Source organism: Eptesicus fuscus, chromosome 8, assembly GCF_027574615.1.
Source record: "Eptesicus fuscus isolate TK198812 chromosome 8, DD_ASM_mEF_20220401, whole genome shotgun sequence".
NCBI classification, from domain to species: Eukaryota; Metazoa; Chordata; class Mammalia; order Chiroptera; family Vespertilionidae; genus Eptesicus; species Eptesicus fuscus.
This window is the reverse complement of record NC_072480.1, coordinates 87454367-87460330: the sequence shown is the minus strand read 5'-3', so window position 1 is coordinate 87460330 and position 5964 is coordinate 87454367.

The following is a 5964-nucleotide window of genomic DNA, read 5'->3' as shown; positions in this document are numbered from 1 at the left end:
CTTTTAGTGAGCATATTTTAATCAATTTTTCTATTTACAAAGCTTTCCCAAAAATAACTCTTTTAATTTTTATTATGTACTGGCTGTATTAAAGCTAATGTGTTTGCCTTTTCCTTTGGTGGATTTGTAGCTTTTTAAAATCAGGTGAAATTTTTAGCAACTATTGAATTAATTCATTTTGTTTCCAAGAAAAAATATGTATTTTTTCTTTTTAGTAAAACAAAAACGGTCAGGGAAAGATATCGTATTCAGTAGAATACAAAGTCAAAGAGAATGATGTCTGATGAAAATGACAAGTGACCATTAATTGTGTGGTTCTTTTTTGGTTTCTGAGGACTATGAAACTAAAAGAGATTTTGATATATTTATGAAATTATTTTGGCATATTACTAATTATTGAGCTCATTATAATTCTATTTAATTACAAAATGGGCAAAACAATGAAGATTTTGTTGTAATTTCAAGTATTTTTAATAGTTCAAGTACACACATTTAATGGAACATACTTTTCAACTTTTGAATCAATAGATATTAACCAATACTATTAAATACTAAGATATTTTCTCTTGAAATTTAATTTTTAAATGTGGATAGTAAAACCTATTTTTGAATTTCTGAAACCGACAGGTACAAATTAGCCTAATTGTTCCAAATTTGAATGAATTGATTTTGCTAAGAATACTTATGACTCAAGTTAGAAAACTGTATGACTATATACAGTGTCTGAAAAAGAACATCAGATAAAACTCTAGTTTTGATAACTGGTATTTATTCATTTTCAGTTCCTGGTGCTCAACTCAGGATTTTGTTGGTCATGAAAATTATGTTAGAGTAAAGATCCGAAATTACAAAACTGCCTTTGAAATGCTATGACAATTCTAAAACACTATGTCTGGGCAAGCTCTGATATGCTAATAAGTAACTTCTGGTCCAAACTATTCAAGATTTTAACCTAGTCTTTAAAGTTGCACACCATCACTTCCTCTTCATTTTATTTGTTAGAGCAGGTCACTAAATCCATCTCACACTCAAGGGGAGGGGATTAGACTTCACCTTTTGAAAGGAGATACATCCAAGAATTCATATTCTAAAACCACTAGCATATACACACACATCCATTTAAACTGGGTTCCTCCCAGTTGGCATCTCTAGGGTCTCCACACGGGAAGAAGGCTGTTTATTAATGGGCATAGCCCATGATATCATCAAAAGTCTTCATCGTATAACCTGTAAACCCTATCTTCTTAAAATCCTGTATTACTCATCCCTAAATATAGGGTGTCCCCCCAAAATGTATATACACACTAAATAATTATAAAGGCAATGTTTATTAAAATAAATTTCATTTTCAAAATTAACCTATCAGCTGTTAAAGTGTGTATACATTTTTTTGGGACACCCTGTATATATTTCATTAAGCATCAGTTTAACTCAGCTTAGTTACAATTATTATAAGTAAAATTTTTGAAGGATAAGAATGCTAAATGAGATCAAGGGAGGAACCAAGATGGCGGCATAGTTAAACAACTAATCTGCTGCCTCACACAACAATTTCAAAAATACAACTAAAAGACAAAAACGTCTACCACCCAGAACCACGGGAAAGCTGGCTGAGTGGAAGATTTACAACTAAGAAGAGAAAGAAGCACAATCGCTGAAAAGCTGAGGTACGGAGGCACGCGAATCGGGCCGGCGGCAGGCGGCTGGGTGCTCGGCTTTTCTTCAACCCGCAGGGAGACTAGCTCCCGATCACTCTGAAATCCAGTTTCTGGGGGCACTCGGGGGACCCAGGCACCTACGGGGAGAAGCTGGACTCTCGGCCATCGGGTCGGAAAGTGAGAGTGACTTTTTTGCAGTGGTGCGCCCAGCAATCATTGTTTACTGCGCTGGAGCGCGGGGCGCAGGGACTTGGAAACGTGGAAAGGCAGAGACGGCTGACGGCAGCCATCGCCGTTGGCCACGCCCCAGCCTAGTGATGCCCTGAGACCCCGCCCAGCCCTGAGGCCCCGCCCTGAGGCCCCGCCCCGCACATTCTACAAACCCGCCCCGGCTCCACACAGCGGCTTTTGCATATAAATGGCCTGTTCTGGAGCAGCTTAACCAACTGCAGCTCCAGTCAGACTGCTCCAAAACCGCCCAAGCAAAGGAGGAGAAAACTAGCCCTTGCTGTAGCTCCTGCTGGGGGACACACAGTACACAAGGGTACACCAAGAGTGTCCACCTCAAGTAACTGGGAGGCTGACCCGTTGAACCAATAGGACACCTAGTATACAAAACTACCCTACCAACTTAGGGAAGCAGAGAATATGAGAAGGCAAGGAAACAGATCACAAACCAAAGATATGGAGGAGAACAAGCGACTGGACATAGAGTTCAAAACCACGGTTATAAGGTTTTTCAAGAATTTCATGGAAAAGGCCGATAAATTCAATGAGGACCAACTAGAAATTAAACATACACTGACTGAGATAAAAAAATATTATACAGAGACCCAAAAGCAGACTAGAGGATTGCAAGAATCAACTCAAAGATTTGGAATACAAAGAGGCCAAGGACACTCTTCCTGAAAAGGCCGATAAATTCAATGAGGACCAACTAGAAATTAAACATACACTGACTGAGATAAAAAATATTATACAGAGACCCAAAAGCAGACTAGAGGATTGCAAGAATCAACTCAAAGATTTGGAATACAAAGAGGCCAAGGACACTCTTCCAGAGAAGCATGAAGAGAAGAGAATTCAGAAAGTTGAAGATAGTGTAAGAAGCCTCTGGGACAACTTCAAGCGAATCAACATCAGAATTATGGGGGTACCAGAAGAAGAGAGAGAGCAAGATGCTGAAAACCTATTTGAAGAAATAATGAACGAAAACTTCCCCCACCTGATGAAAGAAATAGACTTACAAGTCCAGGAAGCACACAGAACCCCAAACAAAAGGAATCCAAAGAGGACCACACCAAGACACATCATAATTAAAATGCCAAGAGCAAAAGACAAAGAGAGAATCTTACAAGCAGCAAGAGAAAAACAGTTAGTTACCTACAAGGGAGCTCCCATACAATTATCAGCTAATTTCTCAACAGAAACCATGCAGGCCAGACGGGAGTGGCAAGAAATATTCAAAGTGATGAATAGCAGGAACCTACAACCAAGACTACTCTACCCAGCAAAGTTATCATTCAGAATTGAAGGGCAGATAAAGAGCTTCACAGATAAGAAAAAGCTAAAGGAGTTCATCACCACCAAACCAGCATTATATGAAATGCTGAAAGGTATTCTTTAAAAAGAGGAAAAAGAAGAAGAAAGATAAAAATTATGAACAACAAATACATATATATCAACAAGTGAATCTAAAAGTCAAGTGAATTAAAAATCTGAGGAACAGAATAAACTGGTGAACTTAATAGAATCAGGCATAGAATGGGAGTGGATTGATAATTCTCAGGGGGAAAGGGGTATCTGTGTGGGGAGTATGGGAAGAGACTGGACAAAAATCATACACCTATGGATAAGGACAGCGGGGGGGGGGGGGAGGTAAGGGAAGGGGGGGGTAGGAACTGGGTGGTGGGGAGATATGTGGGGAAAAAGGAGAAACAATTGTAATCTGAACAATAAAGATTCATTAAAAAAAAAAAGAATGCTAAATGAATGTTGAAAATAATACAAAACTGTTCTTAACAATAAAATATATAAACTTACTGATATTTTTAAAATTTGCACTCCTTTATTAAACTTGTATAGAACCTACAGCATGCCAGGCACTGTTAAAAGCAGTTTATACTTAACTTATTAATTACACATTAACTCATTTAATTGTCTTAACAGTCAGCTATCACTATTTTATAGATGTGGAAATTGAGGCACAGAGAGGTTAAGTAACTGTCCAAGGCCACTCAGCATTTGACACCATCATTCATGATTTTAACCCCATTCAATTCTGCCTTTTGAGCTAAACCTTTTAAGCTAAAGATTTCATAATTCAGTGGGCTTCCTAAATGCTAGTTAGGAAAAGAGCTATGGATTTGCATTGCTTTGTCTTTGCTTCTCTTAAAGTTCTTAAACTGCATGAGACAAAACAATAAGAAAATTGTAAAAGAATTGTTTGGTGTTCCCACTGAATTCAATAAGAATTACCCCAAGGGGTCCTTTGTTAAAGCTATAGGTCTTTCTGCCTAAAACTTTAAACTGGTTCTGTGTATTATTACTAATGAACTGTGGTGGTATATTATGGTGGGTTTTTGTTGTTTTTACTTATAAAAGTAATATAATTTCATTTTAGATAATTTTGGGAGTGGGGAGGAAGTTTTTCCAATTCCATGGCCCACCCTCAAAGCACCACCACTTTTATCATTCTGGTGGCCAATTCTTTGTGTGCAATCCAACCGTTAACGAAGGTAAATGAAGATCTCTTCAGATACTTTAATCTTACAGCTTTGTAATCCCCACTGTAGACCGGCTGTTTTACCACCGGAGAGCCCCAGGACACAGGGTAGGTTTTCCCCTATTGGTTAGCAAATGGGTTCTTCTGGAGAATTTATTATCCTTGGTAATCTGACCCATATTAAGGCTACTTTAGGCTTCGATATTTTATTAAACACAAACTAGGAACAGTTCCTTCCCTGCCTCCTTCAAAGGGAGATATATTTTAATATTTTAGAGCATTTACCAGGAGTAGAGCCAGTGACACTAATCACATCCACATGGAGGCTCAGGCATTACACCCTCCCACAGAGAAGCATCGCTGGTCCTACTAGAGACTCAGCAAAGAAAGGGTCCTTCAAATCCTTTTTGTTAGCATTCCTCCCAAAAGAATTTCAGCACTACCTTCATGTGCAGTTGAGTGCTGAATTTAGATTTTTTTGTTGGAACTCACCTTTCCTATGGTTCAGACCTTTGAACCACTCTCTGTTCTGTGTGAATAATATGCCTGTAGCTCAAGGCCCACCCAACTTTTACAACTAGGAAGTAGGCCAGTTCCTGATGGGTTAATCACTTTTCTCCCTAATTGAATTGTGTGTTTTCCAAAAGCCAGTCATTTGTTCCCAAACGTGTTCATTCAAGTTGTATTTAGTTATTATAGAATTTAAGTCAATATTAGCAAAACCATGTAAACATGAGTGTAAAGAGAATGGCACTCTCTATGAAAATAAGTTGAATGCTTGGAGGAAACATGATAAAGCCAGGTCTTTCTCAAGGGAAAGAGAAAAAGGCTATGGAATTAGGTGTGAGTCGACACGTGTGAAAGTTTGGGTGGAGAAAGGGTTGTGAAAATCTAGAATTCTGTCAGCTTCCGTGGCAGAGTCTGGGGAAGGGGCAGCAGGTGTCATGTCCGGCCATGAAGGTGGCAAGAAGAAGCCTTGAAGCAGCCCAAGGAGGAGGCCAAGGGGATGGTTGAGATAAAGTGTTCCAGAAGCAAAAAGGGGAGCAGAAGAAAACCGAGGAGCTAAAGCGAAGGCCAAGGGGAAGGACCTCCAGGCCACAGGTAGAATGAAGAAGTCTGGCAAAAAGTGAGCTGTTCCTTGTGCCTGAGCAATGGTGACCCTTAGTTCCATTCCTGTTTTAACGTCTGGGTTCCCTGTCGTAACATCTCTTGTCACCTATAGCTGAAGTGTTGTCTTGGAGGCTGTTAGACATTTAAGAATAAACTTAGTATAATTAATAATAATAATAATAATAATAATAATGCAGTGGCTCATCTCTTCAGTTCTTCTCACTCTGCCATTTCAACCTTAGCTGTGAGGTCAGAGTAAACCCAGCCCAGAGTCCTGGCAAAGTGTGTTCTTCAGGATTTGTTCTATCCCGAATTCTGTACCGCCTGGGATTAAATCAACTCATTTGAAAACAAAGCGAAACAAAATCTAGAATTCTGCCCGCAGTTTACTCTACAAACATCTCGAGTCCTCACCCCACTGAAGCTGAAGTGAACAATGCTCCTTGCTGTGTTAAGGGAGGTCTGATGTGC